The following is a 20,989-nucleotide window of genomic DNA, read 5'->3' as shown; positions in this document are numbered from 1 at the left end:
ATGAACATTTTGCAGAACTGAAAGATGTGAATACTCCCATTAAAATGGACTACTGAGACTGCCCTGGGGGTCCAGTGTTTAAGAATCCACCCTGCAATGCAGGAGACACGGGTTGATCCCTGGTCAGTGAAGTAAGATCCCACATGCCATGGACAGATAACCCTCCTTGCTGTAACTACTGAAGCCTGCTTGATTTAGAGCCTATACTCGGCAACTGTTCAGTCTGCACACCACAACTAGAGAATCGGTGTGCCTCAATCAAAGATCCCGCATGACACAGTGAAGATTCTGGGAGCGGCAACTAAGACCCAATGCAGCCAAATAAATAAATACTTAAAAAAAAAAAAAAAAGACTACCAAGTACACACAAGAAGGATTTCTAAATCTTCCACTCTCTCTGTTTTTTTTGCCATATTTCAGAATCATGTGTTTATATTGCTGCTTTTTAATTTGGCAGCTTTAAGTATTATCAATTGACTTCCTTATGTGGTAGGTTTAGTATTGTTTCACCATTATCTGGTTCGTCTCTCTTTCTTCTCATCCTCGCATCCAACTAATATAATTATATTGCAATATTCATTATTTACATTATCATGAGTATGTTAAAGTCATTCACAGCAGATCCCTGTAGCATTTTATAATTTTTTTCTTCTTTCCTTCATAATCTTTTGTTTCCCTTAGAGTTGGTCTTTGTCTTGTTTCTTCATTTGTGAAATTAGAAGTTTGTGATTTGATCTGTTTCAGATACAGAGATTCAAATGTTGGGAGATTGGAATTGACACTTATACACTATTGATACACTATCGACAGGTATACACTATTGATAACTAATGAGAACTTACTGTATAGGATGGGAAAGTCTATGCAGTGCTTTGTGGTGACCTAAATGGAAAGGAAATCCAAAAAACAGGAGTTGTATCTATACATATATGTACACTTTGCTGTACAGTAGAAACTAATGTAAAGCAACTATATTCCAATAAAAAAAATTACATTACTCCTTTGATCTGCTCTGTTTTATTCAGAGTTACTTTCATTCTAAGGCAGGCAATCCCAGGAGGCAGCTCTGAGGTTTTCCCAGGTGGTACAGTGGTAAAGAATCCTCCTGCCAAAGTAGGAGATGAGAGAGACGCAGGTTTGATCCCTAGGTCAGGAAGATTACCTGGAGTAGGAAAGGGTAACCCTCTCCAGTATTCTTGCCTGGAAAATTCCTTGGAGAGAGGAGCCTGGCAGGCCATACAGTCCATGGAGGTGCAAAGAGTCAGACTCGGCTGAGTGCACGTGCGCGCACACACACACACACACACACACACAAGCAGCTCTGAACTTACATCCTCATGGTTTAGAAACTTCAGCAGATAAAGAGAATCTTTTTCTCAATAGCTCCAGCGAGGGAACCAATCTCTTGCCCAAGAGGATGGGCTATTCTTTTTGTTCTCTTGAGTCATGACTTAGGCCTGGGTGGTGTCAGTTTTATCTGAGTCTTATAGATTGAGAATGAGTGAAGTCTGGGCAGACAAAAAAATGATAATAGGCTTCGAAAAATTTTTAATGCATTTTGTGTTTGCATCTTTAACTACAGTATAGCTCAAACTCAAATAAGTCCTATGATTGCACAGGTTAGAAAGGACAAGAGTTCATTTAATCTTGTCCTCTGATGTAATCAGGATCATAACCAAATTATTCCAGATTTAGCACCAAAATTCACTAATGTTGAACTCTATAATTGATGCCTTCAGGTTGATATACTATATACGTTTTCAAGTTTAAACAACATTATAATTTTAGAGTTAATTCGGGAATGCTTTACTGACAGTCAAAGGGCAGAAATTATAAGTTAAAATTAAGACAACATGAACTCATGACAAATTTTAATACTACCAATGTGTTTATATGAAGTTTACTTGATCTTTTAAATGCTGCATTTAATATTATTTTTGATCAGTCTTGTGATCTTTTCAACCTGTTATGAGCAACCACTGGCTAGGAAATTTAGTATTTAAGCTACCCTACTTTTTTAAGACTTCAGCCAAACCATACTTGTTTGGTAGAAATAATTATGATTTTGGTTTGGACTGCAAGGAAATCAAACCAGTCAATCCTAAAGTAAATCAATCCTGAATATTCATTGGAAGGACTGATGCTGAAGCTGAAGCTACAATACTTTGGCCATCTGATGAAGAATTGACTCATTGAAAAAGACCTGACTCATTGTCAGAAAAAGACCTGATTCACTGAAAAAGAACAAACTCATTGAAAAAGACCCTGATCCTGGGAAAGATTAAAGGCGGGAGGAGAAGGGGATGACAGTGGATGAGATGGTAGGATGGAATCACCAACTCAATGGACATGAGTTTGAGCAAACTCCAGGAGCTGGTGATGGACAGGAAAGCCTGGTGTGCTGCAGTCCATGGGATCGCAAAGAGTCGGACACAACTGAGCAACTGAACTGAACTGAACTGGTTTCCAAGGAGACAAGGCCATCTTCATTCATTTTGTCCTTTTTGGTAATATATTTTTTAGCAAACCAAAAGTTCTTAGCTGTCCTTCAACTACCTTGCACTGTAAGAAGGGTTGAGAGTATTCATTGGGGGGAAAAAACTCAAAACTCCATGCCAACAAAATTCTTTCAAAACTAATGAACAGCTCTGTATTTCTGACACCCTTTTAGTACTGTTGTACACTGATCTTTAGTGTTGTCATATTTATATTCATTTTAGGATAACTTTATTGTCTCTCTGCAATGTGACTATGTTTACATCTAGCCTTGAAGTAAAAATGTTCATTATGCATTTATGTAACAGTATTAGAGAACTATGATGACCACTTTTTTTAAATGACAATACAACTCTGCCATTTGTAAATAATGATAATAAATAATAGCTAACATGAATCCTCAGAAAACCTCTATAAACCAGACGCTATTATCAATATACTAATGAGGATACTGGAAAAGAAGATAGAAACTTACTAAGAAACTTACTACCAAGTGGTTAGAGCCCAGCTCATCCATACAAGGTAGTCAACTCTAAGAACATAATGACAGCACTGGATGGATCATGACAGCCTTCCTGTTTCTAGTGTAGAATATCAGAAGAAGAAAGGCATCAACATGCAGTTTGAATTAGCATATGTAAAAAGCCAAGAGATCTTTAAGTTGACAGATAGGATTATGTTGTGGTTTGTACGTGGAATAGACTATTCACTGAGTCCATTTGCTTGGGATTCATAAGGTCCTCAGCAGATAAAATAAAAATGACAAAGATAAGGTAATAAAGATCAGAGCCTACCATGAGGAAGTCTTTTTGTAATCTTGGACAGAGAGAATGTTCTTTTAGTGAGCTATTACTCATTCTCTCTTTTTCCATATTATCTCCATTCCAAACCTTTATTCTTTAAATAAATTAAAAAATCTATTTTATCATAATATATATTAAATATACAAGAAAGTACAGAGAATAACATAACCAACATCCATGTACCCAGCATTTGACTCCATCGAATTCTAACATTTTGTTCTAATATTAACATTAGTTGCTAATTTTTAAAAATTATTCCTTTTGACAATGTGCTAGATTAGTTTAAATAGTATATAGAACTCACCTGTATGCCTTAAAGTGTAATGTGTACTCTCCAGCAAGCCTAAAAGAAAAACATTACTCCTGTCTTAGAAACTCCTGTGTTTCCCTTCCCAATGTTGCTAGTTTGACAGAGTATAGAATTCTAGGTTGGAAAAAATTTTACCTCAGGATTTTGAAGGCACTATTTCACTACCGTCTGGCTTCCAGTGTTGCTTTTCAGACACCTGATGCCACTCTGATTCTTTATCCTTTGTAACCTGCTTTTCACCCTCTGTGGAAGCTCTTTGTCTGCAGAAATTTCACAACCGTGTCTCGGTGTGGGTTTATTTTTATCCATGTGCTGAGCACTCAGTGAGCCCTTTCATTCTGAAAATTCATGAGCTCCTGCTCTATAAAATGTTATTGGATTAATTTTTTGATGATTATCTATTCTTAATTTGAACTTTGAATGTGATGGGCTGGTGTTCGAACTTTTTAACAATTTTCTCTCATTTTTAAATAAATCACTTTGCCTTTTTGCTGTACTTTCTGGGACATTCATTGTCTTAATTCTGTCTTTAAGTCCTTCTAATTTCTATCATGTCTATAATTTCCAGTGGCTTCTATGAGATAAAAGAAATGTATATATATTAGTCTTTGCCCCTTGTTCCTGGCACAGAACTCCTAGAACCCTTGTAATTTTCTAAATGATTAAAGCATGTTTTGTTCTATGTGGTGACACTGGGAAAGACAAAGCCACGGTTGGAAGCTTAGAGCTTTCAGCCCTGTCCCCTTACTTCTCTAGAGAGGGCAAAGAGGCTGAAAATGGAGTTAATTGATCATGCCTATGTAAAGAAGAGCTTCCCTTGTGGCTCAGATGGTGAAGAGTCTGCCTGCAATGCAGGAGACCTGGGTTCGATCCCTGGGTTGGGAATATCCCCTGGAGAAGGAAATGGCAATCCACTCCAGTATTCTTGCCTGGAAAATCCCATGGACGGAAGAGCCTGGAAGGTACAGTCCGTGGGGTCACAAAGAGTCGGATACGACTGAGTGACTTCACTTACACTTTCATGTAAAGAAGCCTCCATAGAAATCCCAGTAGTATGGGTTCAGAGAACTTCCAAGTTGGTGAACAAATCCACACCGGGAGGGTAGTGTACCCCGACTCCTATGGGGACAGATGGTTCCACTCTCAGACACTCCAAGCCCTCCCGCTGTGTACGTCTTCATATGGCTGTTCATCTGCATCCTTTATCATATCCTTTCATATATGGTAAACAGAAGTAAGTGTTCCCCTGAGTTCTGTGAGCTGCTCTAGTGAAATAATCAAGCCTGAAAAGGGGATCACGGGAACTTCTATTTTGTAGCCAAACTGGACAGAAGTAACCTAGGGACCTACTACTTGTGATTGACAGATGAAGAGGGGTGGGGCAATCTTGTGGAACTGAGTTTTTAACCTGTGGCATCTGACACTATCTCCAGGCAGTATGAAGTTAAACTATAGGACACCCAGTTGAAGTCATGGAGAGTTGCCTGATGTAGAGGAAAACCTCCACATGTTTGGTGATCAGAATATCAAAAGTGAGTATTCTCTGTGAGTAGTAAAGGAGAGACACAGGAGAGAAAAAAACAGGGTGGTTTTTCTTATACAGTTCCTTTTCCTCATCTGTTCTTTTACTAAAGACTCAGATTCTTTTATGGCTACACCATCTTATTTATCTATCTTTTTAACAACTGTAAAATATTTTCCTCCTCTTTGTGTGATCTCTGTTTTCTTGGAAATGCTCTTTTCTGTTTTGTTGGCTTGGGTGACTCTCATATTCTTCAGTATCTCATAGTGATCCTTGGCCTCTCACTCTCATTTAAGGATGGGGCATTAACAATATGTTCTGAGTTCCGTTTTCATGTCTGGGGCTTATTGACTGCGAGCTTATTTTAAAATGTTTTGTCTAAACCATTTTATTAGGGAATCCCTGTCATCTTGCCTATTGTGTGTTTTTTTTTTTTTTTTAATGAGACCTGGAAGATTCCCCAGAAGAGATTCTTCCTTTCTCCTTCCTTGCCTTTGAAACCTGACTGCTAATGTTTCAGAGTCAGGAGGCTGGTGGGGGTTGATGGTATCTCAGCAGCCAGTTTGTAAACATTTCATTTAATCCTTCTGTTTTCAGGGTGGTAGCCAGTTCTGCCCTCAGCTGTGCCCTGAGCCCTCCAGTCAAGAAAAACACTGTTCTAGTCTCTCTAGGGAATAAACCTCCAGAGTTCTGCTAGAGCAAGAAGAGCAGTCCTCTGGCTGTAAGGCTCTGGGTGACTAGGTCCTTCTTTTTTAGGCCCAACTTGACTCCCACTTCCAAAATGATGAGATCTTAGCAATGTTGAGAATACTAGTAACTTTGAGGGATATATACTCGGTTGCTCTTTTTGCTTTCTCTACTGTCGTTTTGGGGGATTCCCTTGTAGCTCAGACAGTAAAGAAATCACCTGCCAATGCAAGAGACCCTGGTTCTATCCCTGAGTCGGAAAGATTCCCTGGAGAAGGGAATGGCAACACACTCCAGTATTCTTGCCTGGAAAATTCCATGGGCAGCAGACCCTGGCAGGCTACAGTCCATGGGGTTGCAAGAGCTGGACACAACTGAGCATGTATAGATGACAATGGCTGTCATTTTAGAGTAGGAAGCTTCTTGAGTTCTGCTAAATGCATCTGGTTTTCAGAGTCCTATTTAGACTTCCCATTCTCTTTTGTTCTTGGTGCAATTGTTCTTTTCTGCAGTTTAACTATGAGTTTAGATCATGGCATCCGGTCCCATCACTTCATGGGAAATAGATGGGGAAACAGTGGAAACAGTGTCAGACTTTATTTTTCTGGGCTCCAAAATCACTACAGATGGTGACTGAAGCCATGAAATTAAAAGACGCTTACTCCTTGGAAGCAAAGTTATGACCAACCTAGAGAGCATATTCAAAAGCAGAGACATTACTTTGCCAACAAAGGTTCGTCTAGTCAAGGCTATGGTTTTTCCTGTGGTCATGTATGGATGTGAGAGTTGGACTGTGAAGAAGGCTGAGCGCCTAAGAATTGATGCTTTTGAACTGTGGTGTTGGAGAAGACTCTTGAGAGTCCCTTGGACTGCAAGGAGATCCAACGAGTCCATTCTAAAGGAGATCAGCCCTGGGATTTCTTTGGAAGGAATGATGCTAAAGCTGAAACTCCGGTACTTTGGCCACCTCATGCGAAGAGTTAACTCACTGGAAAAGACTCTGATGCTGGGAAAGATTGGGGGCAGGAGGAGAAGGGGACGACAGAGGATGAGATGGCTGGATGGCATCACTGACTCGATGGACATGAGTCTGAGTGAACTCTGGGAGTTGGTGATGGACAGGGAGGCCTGGTGTGCTGCGATTCACAGGGTCGCAAAGAGTAGGACACGACTGAGCGACTGATCTGATCTGATTTGATCTTAGGTGTGGATTTCATTCATCTTGCTTGGGGTTCCTTATGTTCCTGAATGTAAAGATTTGTATCTTTTCTCAATCCTAGAGTATTCTCCTTTACATTTTAAAAACTTATTTTCTACTAGCAATTGTACACACAGCTGTGCACAATTCTGGACATTTTTTTTCCTTTTGGACAATTTCTTAAGTCTTGCACACTAATTCACCTTTCAGCTATGTGTATAAACTCTTTCAACTGAATGCAGAATTTCAAACTTTAATTATTATATATTTTATTTTTAGAATCTATTAGTTCTTTTAAAAATAATTATCTTAAATGCATTAAACAAGCTTATTATCTTATATTCTGTAGCTATAATTTTAGCATCTTTGCAATTTTGGTGTGGTGATATCTCCTGTGGTGATATCATTTTGTTTTCTTCTTGTTTCTTCTGTTCAGAGTGGCCTTTTGTGTTATATGTTTTGAGATTTTTCATGTTGTGTTCCTGTTCCTTGGAAATGTATCTGTGAGAACTCTTTGAAACCTGGATTTAAGAACCATACACTTTGTTCTATCACTGCTTCCTGGGAACATTGCCGACCTAGGATTGCTTTGATGTAATTTTTTTTTTAAGTATCATGGTATTTTAAATTTTTAATGTGGACCATTTTTAAAGTCTTTATTGAATTTTTTACAATATTTCTTCTGTTTTATGCTTTGTTTTTTTGGCCATGAGGCATGTGGGATCTTAGCTCCCTGATCAGGAATCAAACCCTCACCCCCTGCATTGGAATGTGGAGTCTTAACCACTGGACCACCGGGGAAGTCCCTGATGTAAAATTTTAAGCTGGGCACTTTGAGCAACACTGAGTAGCAATTCTGACCCGAATTCAGATTGGGGGCTAGCTTGAGGTTAAATACTGTCAAGAAAGAATTCCCACCCTCATCCAGAGTTAAGATCAAGAGAAGCAAGTTTCTTTACTATTTCCCTTTTTCTTAATTGTCCTACTGAGGGGAAAAAAATGAACTTTGTTGGCCCTGGGCGAGGGTCTCAGATAAGAATTTCTGTATGAATGTTTCCTATCACTTGTAATAAGTCATTAAATCTGAAGCTCTAGGCTCCTTAGAATCAGTAATGCACTGCCCTCCCCGCCCCAACCCCCACCACTCCTGCCGAGAGCTGAGGAAATCAGCAAGCTTTTTGTTCTGTGTCATAGCCCTGTTCCATGGTTCATATTATTTCAAATCGGATCACATGAGTTATAAGGGAAGAAGAGATGATCTCTAAACTTAACAAGCTTTATCTCAAAAAAAGATTAAAAAAAAAACCCACACATCTAAATGCATTCACAAATATACAAAGAACTTACATTTAAATTTAAATATATGAGTGTTATTAAGCATAAAGGAGGGAAAGATAGAGCTGACTTGCAGGGAAGGAAACCTGTGACGTGAACTGAACATACAGAGGCAACTGTGGCTGTGCACGCAGCCGGGCTGTCCTCATTTACCCCTCTGTTGCATGCTGACAAAACATTCAACTTCCTCTGTTTGGCAGCTGGAACAATTTTAGCAGTCTTGGAGTCCAGACATGCACACATTTAGATCCTCAATTCTGCTTCTGATTGACAGTCCCTAAAATGGCAGTCTCTGGAAGTCTGGTCATTTATGAGTCTAATGTCTCATCAGAAAGAATTGAAAAGCAAAGCATATATTGGTCCTTCTTTCCAGCCAGTGTTATTTAACTGCATTCTTCCACCACAGAGCCTTGAGATTTTATGGTGCTAAGCACGGACTTTGCTGTTAACTCTAACGTTGATTTCTTTTTCAGTGACCTCAAATGGTGAGGAACATCATCCCCATCTTTGGAGGCCTCGTGCTGGAGTTAGCTACTTGTAGTGAAACAGTTTTGTCTATTAAGAGCTGAATTATTAGAGGAAAGAAGGCATCTATTTTTTTTGTTTGTTTGTTTTTCCTTCTTTTGTCTGATACAACTTAGTAGAGTAGACCAAGTTTGTAGGGGTGGATCTCTCGACCACTGTACTCGACATGCCCCGTAAAACCACTCAATATCTCTCCTTATTCTTCTTTCCAGCACACTTTTCCACCTCTCATTCCAATTCTAGTGTGTGTATATAACGTGATAAGCGGGGTCCATAATTTTCATGAAAATGCAAAAAATCCAAGTGTAACTAAGACATATATGGAGAACAAGGTAGGAAGAATTCTACTAGACATCACACACACAAAAATGCAGTGTAAGAAGGGAAACTTTGAATCATCAACAATTAAGAAAGTAAAAGGAAAAAAGCATTCAAAGGAAATTTCATGTCTCCATAAAATTTGGGGGAAGACTCCAGTAATAGGTTCAAAAATAAATGTTGTTTCCAACAAGTGTCATAAAATGCTTTGAATTTTTAGTTAAAAACAATCTACACTTGAGTTCTAACTCATCACACATCACCAGTGTGTACATGTGTAAAATGGGGATACAAATTCTAGAATCACAGGAGCAGACATTTTTTAAATGAAAAGTATTATTATTAAGTTCAGTTTCCTTTGAGATAAGATCAATAAGAGTTTTAAACTGGTGATTTTGATGCAAAAATTTTAGGGAAACATTTAAATTTTGGAGGGGTGATAGGCCAATAAAATTAAATTTTAAAATGTTTCCATTTTCAGAATATTTTTACATGTGTAGATGGAAATTATCAAATGAATTAATGGGTCTAAAAATATAATGTAAAGCAAAAATACTATGTTTTGGTCCATTTCCAATTCATAGTTCAAGTAATTAACAGTTGAAATAAAAATATCGCATATATTTCTAATAAGTGTGATATTGCCTAACAAATATTTTCTGAACAGTTTCTTCAGTGCCAGCTCACTACTTGAAACATTCTAGATACATATTTTGCTTGTGTTTTCATGCTACCTATCAATGATGCTTGTTCAAAGGTCATTGTCAACTATCTACTCTCTCTCAGGCATGTAGAAAGAAAGTGAAAGTGAAGTCGCTCAGTCGCTCAGTCGTGTCCAACTCTTAGCGACCCCATGGACTGCAGCCCACCAGGCTCCTCCGTGCATGGGATTTTCCAGGCAAGAGGACTGGAGTGGGTGCTAGAAAGAAACTGCAAGTGGAAGATCATGCATATCTGTGCAGTGACAAAACATTTGTTTGTTTGTATGATATCATGTGTAATTTCAAGCATGAAGTGGAACTTAATGTACTGTGTAATATTTTGTAAGTTTAAAATATTGCTATTTCTCAACTCAGCTTTCAAAATTTTAAAATACTTTTAATTGGGGACTTCGTATAATATTTCAAAACAGCTCATTTTGAGTTATCTTCAAGAAAAACACACTCTTCTCCTTCAACAATGAAAGTAACCAACCATCATTATAATTAAATATTCCTATGTTTATAATACTTCTGATGTTAATCATGCACTGGCCAGCTGATGGTGAACTGGCTAGTATTTCTATGTGAGGATGCCAAGGACAAAATTTCATAAAGTCTTTACCTCTCAGTGAAAAATAATAGTTCTTTTAATCAATTAAGAATGTATAGGGGGATAGAATATTATTTTTAACCAATTAAGAATGTGTTATAGGATAGGAATTTGTAATTTAAATAAATCTATAGTTCTTTCTTTGGAGGTATAAAATTTTCATTAATAATAATTATTATTGATATGAAACAAGACTGTACCTGGGGCAGTTGTCTATAAACTAGATTCCAGATCCAAATATCTTATGCCCAGTCTTCTCAACTACAATCCCCAAAACTGCCTGAAACAGTTAAAGTTTTCACAGGTCAAATTCTGTGTACCTTTCAGTGGAATGTAAAGAGGTAAGTCATGTCAATGGTGCGCCAGAACTGGTGCAAACTGACTCTTGAGAACCAATGTGTGTTTTCCAACCCCACATTCAGCGACATCATACTGATAGTTCAAGATCAGCCCTGGTAGAAGAATTATGGGCTTCCCAGGTGACTCAGTGGTAAAGAACCCACCTGCCAATGCAGGAGACATGGGTTTGACCCCTGGATTGAGAAGATTCCCTAGAGAAGCAAGTGGCCACCCACTCCAGTATTCTTGCCTGGAGAATCCCATGGACAGAGGAGCCTGGTGGGCTACAGTCCATGGGGTTGTGAGGGCCACAAAGAATCGGACATAGCTGAGCAACTAAACACCACCACCAACTGGAAGAGTTATACCACAGAAATGGAAAACACTGTAAATTTGTTCTTCTTACCTTGGAAAGTCAGCTGTTAAACACTGATCAGCATATCACTATTTAGGAGGAAAACAAGAGAAGGAAACATGGATGTGGTTTCAGTTGTAGGAAGGCAATGAAATTTGTAAGTTGGGTTTAGAATGACTAGTCAGATTTAGAATTGGAAAATATTATTCAAAATGTCGTGTCCTTGAAGAGTATTTTCAGTGTTTGTGAGATCAATGAGTTTGGAAAATTAGGAAACAGCTACTGGGAATTTTAAATTATGGGAAGTTCTGAGCAATCTAGTATGTTTGTAAAAGAGATGTGTAATGTAATTAAATGAATATCTTATCAAGCACCTTGGCTCTGGTCTGCTCCAGGTTATCCTGATGTCAAGCAAGAATTGCCTTCCCTAGAACCTCAGCCAAACCTGATATAGAAGACCAAAGTTCCTCAAATGTAGGGTTCAGGTTGGTGTATACTGGAAAGCAAATGAATACACATTGGCAGGGGCCAGGTAATTATATTCTTCACTTGGTAGAGCCAACAAAAGTCAGCTTTCACTTCAGAGCAATGAAAACAAAGTTCTAAGATGTTATAATTTGACCACAGTCGAGTGTCACAGTGGAAATTTACAAAGAAAACCTCATTCTTACTGTTATCATAGCACAATTTCAGTATGTAATTTGATTGATTATATGTAAAAGATAGAACCAGTTGTTTTGAATATAATATGAACCCATAGGATATCCTAGCTATTATAGACATTTATAAGTAATAAACAAGTATATATTCAAGTCTGTGAAACCACTGTGATAACGAGATAGGTAGGCTTATTCTTATAATAATCACCTTTCTATTATTCTTGTAATAATTGCCATTCTATTATTAATCAACATGCCATTATCTCCTTTCTTGGATTATTTTTTCTCCATGCACTTATCACACTACATATTTTTTTGACTGTTCTTATCCTATCTATTTCCAGCCACTACAATGTGCAAGCCTATGTAGGTAAGGATTTTTTCAGCTTGCTTATTACTTTATTGCCACCACTATGTTCTTTCACCACCTGGCACATGATAAAGAATGAATATATGCTGAATAAGTAGATGAATTAACACAAAGATTAGTGAGGAAGTTCCAATGACTAAAAACTTTCAGGATTCTATTCTATTTGAGATTTCACAGTAACCATAAAAATCAGAAACAGAGAAGATACACAGACAAACCCAGCATAAAAATGTTGCTCACTTGTACCTAGGCTACTAAACACTGAAAGTATGTTTCAGCTATCATGTCTTAGCTTAGTATAAATAGCTAAGAAAATATCTTGCAAGCATTTTAGCTGATAAGACCATTTTCCAGAGAGAACAAACTCAAGTCATCCTTAAAACCCCAGAGATCAGATACTTTTCAACAATGAAATAAAATAGGGTGATTTTCCTTCCTTATGATGGAGAGCTATATTCTCATTGAGAGCTTTTTTAAAAATAATATTTCAAGGTGTTCTCAGGGAAATTTATTCCCACATAGATATGCTGTCATGCTGTCATCTTCAACAACGTTTCCTATTATGGTATTAGGGTGTTGGAGAAGACTCTTGAGAGTAACTTCGACTGCAAGGAGATCAAACCAGTCAATGTTAAAGGAAATAAACCCTGAATATTCATTGGAAGGACTGATGCTGAAGCTGGAACTCCAATACTTTGGCTACTGATGTGAGAACTGAATCATTAGAAAACACCTTGATGAGGGGAAAGTTTGACAGCAGGAGGAGAAGGAGGCGACAGAGGTTGAGATGGTTAAATAGCATCACCAACTCAATGGACATAAATTTGAGCAAAATCCAGGAGATGTGAACAGGGAAGCCTGGAGTGCTACAGTCCATGGGGTCACGAACAGTCGGATATGACTGAGACTGAACAACAACAACTATTGTATTTTAAAAGAAATGTGAAAAATCTTTTTAGATCCATTGTAGAAACAGATTAAGAAAAAACTGATAACTAATTAGCAGACATAGGGATAGTGGGAAGATAGCCAATCCAGATGAATTTAGACTATTCAAATTTGCAAGATATGTAAATCCATTAGAAAATAGCCTATTTTTTCATTTCCCTTTGATTATATAAAGCTGGTAGTCAAAAAAGCCATACTTCTATTTTTTATGTGATATTTAAAAAATTATCTGTGTTTGTAGGATGGAAATTGATGTATTGTTGACAAAAAGTGTCCATCTGTTGGCTGATAATGGGTTCCTTTCTGGGCAATTACTTTGTCATCCCTAACATCTAGCATGGGTCTGAGACCATAATCAGTTCTCAATAAATATTTATGGAATGAACATTGTATAACTGATTTAATAATGAAGTATCTTTGCAACTGGGTCTATAGCTTTGAATTCAGAGCTAGCCCAGATACTTTTGTCCTTGAAACCCATTTTATGCACTCATCTCCCTTTATTCTTTGCTTGCCCTATGACAGAAGTGTAGAATCTGGAGCCAACAAAGGGAACAGAAATGTACAAAATAGCATTTTTCATACAAGAGTCCGTGTGACCTTTAAGAAGAGTCCAAGCTCCATTGGCTGAAAAGTTTTCTGTGGGCAAAGCATTTTCCCAAGGTCACGAGAGTTCAAAGAACACAGCAAACTTTGAGGAACATGCCAATGAATTTTGTAAAAGTTGTTTGTGTGTGTGTGCGAAGACACAGGGCTTGGCTGGTCATTCTGATCTCCAGATGGTCACAGGATGCAGCCAGTAATGACCATAAAACATCCTGAAACATTATTAGTTTAATCAAGCAACATAGTCTCATTTGTTTGCTTGTAAAAGAGAATCTGTCAGAAACGTTGACTCTCTTCTCCATCATTCCCACCACCACCCCTGCCTAAGTGACCATTGTTTTTCCTCTGGATTACTGTAATGACTTACTGATTACCTCTTTAATAATCTTGCTTCCTTGAAATCTATTCACACCCTAGCTGTGGAGATCATTTTAAAACCTAATTTTTGGATCCTGTCACTTCTAGCCTTAGAAAATGTTTTGCTTCCCATTGTAGTCAGGATAGAATGCAGGTCTTTACCATAACCTATGAGACCCTGCTTGATTAGGACCCTAAGTTCTTCAGTTGTTTCTCCTGCCACGATCCCTTTAACTCCAGCCACACAGAATTCTTGTGGTTCTTCCTTGTCTTAAGGCTTTCCCCTGTGCTGGAATCTGCTTCTCATTCACAGTTAAGTGCTGCAGGTACTATTCTCGACATCTCTTTAAGGATTAGGAGGCAGTAGTTACTTTTACTGCACCAGGTTGGTAATGCTTCATGACAGGGGTGATGTTCAAACTTGAAGATGAGTAAGCTCTCCTAGTCAGACATGTGGGACAAAAGTGTAATTTCAGCAGAGGTAACAGAATAAATACAAATAGAGATGGCAAGGAACCATTTGACATAGAACTAGCACTGGCATTTGTTAAAATAAGGAAAACGGACACAGGATGAAATTTTGTTAGCTAGGGGATCTCTACTTTGGATGTGTTGAGCCTGATTTGTCTGGGACTACAGGATAGATAAGAGACTAAGCAACTGGATGGGCTGCCCAGGTGGCGCTAGTGGTAAAGAACCTGCCTGCCGATGCAGAATGAGAGACATGGGTTTGATCCCTGGGTCAGGAAGACCCCTTGGAGGAGGGCATGGCAACCCACTCCAGCATTCTTGCTTGGAGAATACCATGGACAGAGGAGACTGGAGGGCTACAGTTTATAGTGTCTCAAAGAGTCAGATACCACTGACATCACTGACTTAGCATGCTCAAAGGCAACTGGATATATGGGGGAGAATATAGAATGGATACATAAAAGGCAGGGAGGGGGTATGTAGATCTATGAGGTATCAGCACATACAATTTCCTAGGAGAATTTGTGGAGAAATATAGAAAAGAAATGCCAACATTTAAATAGTAGATACCAGTAAGGAAGATAAAGAAGAAGTGGTCAGAGAAATTGTCTCTGGACACAAGAGATGTGAGGGTTTCCAGAAGGAAGTGGTCCAACTTCTACCACAGAAACATAGAAGATAATTTTATTAAGATGAGGACTGAAAGGACCCAGGGGTTTCAAAATAGGTAAGTCTTTGATGAGTTTCACCAAGGCGGTGTTAGAAACTGAGCCACAAGGAAAATAGCCAGAGATGGTGACTGAAGCCATGAAATTAAAAGACACTTACTCCTTGGAAGAAAAGTTATGACCAACCCAGATAGCATATTGAAAAGCAGAGACATTACTTTGCCAACAAAGGTCCATCTAGTTAAGGCTATGGTTTTTTCAGTGGTCATGTATGGATGTGACAGTTGGACTGTGAAGAAGGCTGAGCACTGAAGAATTGATGCTTTTGAACTGTGGTGTTGGAGAAGACTCTTGAGAGTCCCTTGGACTGCAAGGAGATCCAACCAGTCCATTCTGAAGGAGATCAGCCCTGGGATTTCTTTGAAAGGAATGATGCTAAAGCTGAAACTCCAGTACTTTGGCCACCTCATGCGAAGAGTTGACTCATTGGAAAAGACTCTGATGCTGGGAGGGATTGGGGGCAGGAGGAGAAGGGGATGACAGAGGATGAGATGGCTGGATGGCATCACTGACTCGATGGACGTGAGTTTGAGTGAACTCCGGGAGTTGGTAATGGACAGGGAGGCCTGGCATGCTGCGATTCATGGGGTCGCAAAGAGTCGGACACGACTGAGCGACTGAACTGAACTGAAGGAAGAACTGGGATATACTGAGGTGGAGACAAAGCAGAGACAGACTCACAGACATAGAAAACAACTTAACGGTTATCAGAAAGGAAATGGGTGAGTGCAGGGGTAAATTAGGAGTTTGGGGTTAACAGATACACTACTAAATATAAAAGAAATAAACAAGGGCCTACTGTATACCACAGGAAACTACTATATTCAGTATCTTGTAAAACCCTATAATGGAGAAGAATCTGAAAAAGAATATATGTTTATATGTATATATAGATAACTGAATTATATATATTATATATAACTGAATTATATAATGTAATTATGTATGTAATATATATAATTCAATTAAAATTATATAATGTATATAATTCAGTTATATATAAATATAATTCAGTTGTGTATTTATATATATATATATAACTGAATCACTTTACTGAACACATGAAACTAACACAACATTGTAAATCAACTATGAAAAGTGAAAGTGTTAATTGCTCAGTCGTGTCTGACTCTTTGCAACCCAATGGACTGTAGCCCACCAGGCTCCTCTGTCCATGAAATTCTCCAGGCAAGAACACTGGAGCAGGTTGCCATTCCCTTCTCCAGGGGATCTTCCTGACCCAGGGATCAAATCTGGGTCTCCTGTCTTGCAGGCAGATTCTTTACCATCTCAACCACTAGGGAAGCCAACTGTACTTCAACTTAGAAAAAGAGAGAAATGTAGGCAGAGACTGAAGACCATTCTTTTGCAGAGCTAGGCTGTGAAGGGTAGAGGAACAGGGTGGCCAACTGTGAGTAGATGTAAAGTTGAGGAAAGTGTTTCAATTATACATTTTATAATAGTAGGATTAAGTTTGTTTAACAGGGGAAAGGAGGATAATATTAAAATAAGTTTTTGAGGATATAAGGGCTTCCCTGGTAGCTCAGCTGCCTGCAATGCAAGAGACCCCAGTTCAATTTCTGGGTTGGGAAGATCCCCTGGAGAAGGGATAGGCTACCCACTCCACTGTTCTTGGGCTTCCCTGGTGGCTCAGGTGGTAAAGAATCCACCTGCAGTGTGGGAGACCTGGGTTCAATCCCTGGGTTAGGAAGATCCTCTGGAGAAGGGAAAGACTACCCACTCCAATATTCTGGCCTGGAGAATTCCATGGACTGTCACAAAGAGTCAGACACGGTTGAGCAACTTTCACTTTTGAGGAAATAATTTATGAAACAAAATATTGCAAGAGAGAGTAGGGGATCTACTTTTGAATTAAGAAGAATTACCTTTTAGTGCAGGAGCAAACTCTTGAGATGGGGAAAAAAATGTGTCATGGGCCCCTTACACATCTGTTTGTTGCTGTTCTCAGTGGGGTAAGAGATGTGGCCTCTGCTAAGGGGATGTGAAAGTAGCAACTTGATCTCATTAACTTTGTGGATATATCTGATGGTGCTAAACCATAATGGTTTTCTATGCTCATGGCTCTAAGGACTTGACCCACACATAAAATAACATATTCAAGGCTGAGACATTGCTGCAAATTTGTGCATATGGCCTCGTCTAGTCTCTCTTGAACCAGAGACAGGGATGCAAGACCAGAGGAGGAGGTTCCAAGACCAAGGATGTGAAAATAGCTGAGACAGTAGGAGAGATCCTCTCTGAATGTGAACATCAGACTGTTAACAGCAATGGATTCTTCTTTGGTGCGGGCTTGACACCACCTTCTTCTTGCCATTAGAGTGCATTTAGGAATCACTACAATTCCAGGCTTTGTCTCACAGTGCTTGATTGTACTCAAATTTGAGCTTTTAAATGTTTTCAACAATTGCTTAATTTTGAGAAAAATGAGAAGTTGAGGGGTGATGTATGGAATTTTCTTTCATCAAAATAAATATGCATTCTCATTAGGAAATAAAAAGCAAAACACTTTAATATATATATTTATCCAGTGGCATCACCAACTTAATGAACATCAGTTTGAGCCAACTCTGGGAGATAGTGAAGGACAGGGAAGCCTGGCATGACCCCCTGCAGTCCATGGGGTCACAAAGAGTTGAACACGATTTAGCGACTGAACAACAACAAATCCAGTGTTTTCAGCATATGTCGGACAGTTACATTTGGTTTAAATCAATAGATTACAGCTGTGAATGATTCTTTCCTTCATGTAATTGTGAACACAGTGATCTAGTTTTTACTGGTACTAAAGTTTTCTCCAGTGTAATATGATTTTCTATGCTCAGGGTTTGTGCTTTTGCCTTTTGGTTTTCTTGCCTCTAACTTTTACATTTGCCAGCGTTACGCAGCTGAGGTAACAGCATCTGGACACCAAGTAAGCACTGAATAAAGACCTACTGATTCACTGACCCACATCCTGTGAAGATGCTTCATTCACAGGGTCAAATCAGGAAACTGATGTTGCCAACTTAAACCTGTCTTCCTGGTTGCTTCAAGCCACCCTTCTTGCCTAAGCAGGGAATGTGAGCAAACTGCCCTGCCGCCTGCTCATAGAGTCAGCGCTGCTGCCGCAGGGAGCAGAGGCAGGAGAATTTACAAAAGTACAGAAATGTCTAACTGGGATTTTCTTTGTCTCCAGTGGCTAATCTTTATTACATTGTCAACCTAAAGGTATCACAGATACATGCCATTTGGGTTTTTCCCTTTTTCTTTCTTCTTCTTTTTTTTCTCTTTTTTACTATAGCTTCATCCTCAAAAAAAAAAAAAAAAAGAATTCTTAGGATGAGATGAGTGGGTTAAAGCATTTCATGCAAAGATGGACACAATAAAGGACAGAAACGATATGGACTTAACAGAAGTAGAAGATATTAAGAGGAGGTGGCAAAAATGCACAGAAGAACTGTACAAAAAACATCTTCATGACCCAGGTCACCATGATGATTATGGCTCTAGGTGATTATTCGCCTAGAGCCAGGCATCCTGGAGTGTGAAGTCAAGTGGGCCTTTGAAAGCATCACTATGAACAAAGCTAGTGGAAGTGATGGAATTCCAGCTGAGCTATTTCAAATCCTAAAAGATGATGCTTTGAAAGTGCTGCACGCAATATGCTAGCAAATTTGGAAAACTTAGCAGTGGCCACAGGACTGGAAAAGGTCAGATTTCATTCCAATCTCAAAAAAGGGCAATACCAAAGAATGTTCAAACTACCACACAACTGCAGTCATTTCAGATGCTAGAAAGGTAATGTTCAAAATTCTCCAAGTCAGGCTTTAACAGTATGTGAACCATGAACTTCCAGATGTTCAAGCTGGTTTCAGAAAAGGCAGAGGAACCAGAGATAAAATTGCCAACATCTGTTGGATCATAGGAAAAGCAAGAGAGCTCCAGAAAAACATATACTTCTGCTTCATTGACTAAACTAAAGTTTTTGACTGTGTTCAGTTCAGTTCAGTCACTCAGTCATGTCCAACTCTGTGACCCCATGGACTGCAGCACACCAGGCCTCCCTGTCCATCACCAAGCTCGGAGCTTACTCAAACCCATGTCCATCGAGTCAGTGATTCCATCCAACCACCTCATCCTCTGTCGTCCCCTTCTCCTCCTGCCCTCAATCTTTCCCAGCATCAGGGTGTTTTTCAAGTGAGTCAGTTCTTCACATCAGGTGGCCTAAGTATTGGAGTTTCAGCATCAACATCAGTCCTCCCAATGAATATTCAGGACTGATTTCCTTTAGGATAGACTGGTTGGATCTCCTTGAAGTCCAAGGGACTCTCAAGAGTCTTCTCCAACACCACAGTCCAAAAGCATCAATTCTTCAGCACTCAGCTGTCTTTATAGCCTAACTCTCACATCCATACATGACTACTAGAAAACCAAAGCTTTAACTAGATGGACTTTTATTGGCAAAGTAATGTCTCTGATTTTTAATATACTGTCTAGGTTGGCCATAGCTTTTCTTCCAAGGAGTAAGCGTCTTTTAATTTCATGGCTGCAGTCACCATCTGCCATGATTTTGGACTCCCCTGCCCCAATAAAGTCTCTCACTGTTTCCATTGTTTCCCCATCTATTTGCCATTAAGTGATGGGACTGGATGCCATGATCTTAGTTTTCTGAATGTTGAGTTTTAAGCCAACTCTTTCACTCTCTTTCACCTTCATCAAGAAGCTCTTTACTTCTTCTTCACTTTCTGCCATAAGGGTGGTGTCATCTGCATATCTGAGGTTATTGATATTTCTTCCGGCAATCTTGATACCAGCTTGTGCTTCATCCAGCCTGGCATTTCACATGATGTACTCTGCATAGAAGTTAAATAAGCAGGGTGACAATATACAGGCTTTGTTGTGACTCTGTGGGTCACAAAAAACTTTGGAAAATTCTTCAAGAGATGGGAATACCAGACCACCTGACCTGCCTCCTGAGATATCTGTATGCAGGTCAAGAAGCAAAAGTTAGAAACAGACATGGGAAAAGGGACTGGCTCAAAATTGAGAAAGGAGTGTGTCAAGGCTATATATTGTCACTCTGTCCCATCACTTCATGCAAATAGATGGGAAAATAATGGAAACAGTAAGAGACTTTATTTTCTTGGGCTCCAAAATCACTGCAGATGGTGACTGCAGCCATAAAATTAAAAGACGCAACCTAGACAGCATATTAAAAGCAGAGACATTACTTTGCTCACAAAGTACGTATAGTCAAAGCTATGGTTTTTCCAGTAGTCATGTATGGATGTGAGAGTTGGACCATAAAGAAGGCTGAACGCTGAAGAATTGATGCTTTTGAGCTGTGTTGTTGGAAAAGACTCTTGAGAGGTCCTTGAACTTCAAGGAGATCCAACCAGTCCATCCTAAAGGAAATCAATCCTGAATATTCACTGGAAGGACTGATGCTGAAGATGAAACTCCAGTACTTTGATCACCTAATGTGAAGAGCTGACTCATTAGAAAAGACCTTGATTGAATGATTGAAGGCAGGAGGGGAAGGGGACGACAGAGGACAAAATGGTTGGACAGCATCACTAATTCAATGGACACGAGTTTGAGCAAGCTCCGGGAGATGGGAAGCCGCGCATACTACAGTCTATGGGGTCGCA

At 39.1% G+C, this 20,989-nt stretch overlaps 1 protein-coding gene and 1 long non-coding RNA gene across 29 annotated transcripts in view; one reads left to right on the top strand and one right to left on the bottom strand.

Moving 5' to 3' along the window:
• The window catches only part of LOC147369958 (uncharacterized), a 111,575-nt gene that overhangs the window by 15,800 nt on the left and 74,786 nt on the right, over positions 1 to 20,989 (top strand). The gene's annotated exons all lie outside the window — the stretch shown is intronic.
• The window catches only part of LOC147369959 (uncharacterized), a 650,726-nt gene that overhangs the window by 587,851 nt on the left and 41,886 nt on the right, over positions 1 to 20,989 (bottom strand). The window contains exon 4 of one of the 28 annotated variants that reach the window (XR_015168224.1): positions 18,529 to 18,646. The exons of the other annotated variants lie outside the window; for them this stretch is intronic. The gene's annotated coding sequence lies outside the window, so the exon portion shown is untranslated. Of the gene's footprint in view, positions 1 to 18,528; positions 18,647 to 20,989 lie in introns of those variants that run through there. 28 annotated transcript variants of the gene reach the window in all.

Source organism: Bos grunniens, chromosome 7 (assembly GCF_055505025.1).
Source record: "Bos grunniens cultivar Pamir isolate PY7600 chromosome 7, Bosgru_T2T1.0, whole genome shotgun sequence".
In the NCBI taxonomy this organism is placed as follows: Eukaryota; Metazoa; Chordata; class Mammalia; order Artiodactyla; family Bovidae; genus Bos; species Bos grunniens.
The sequence above is the reverse complement of the archived record's forward strand: the minus strand, read 5'-3'. Positions and strand labels throughout refer to the sequence as shown.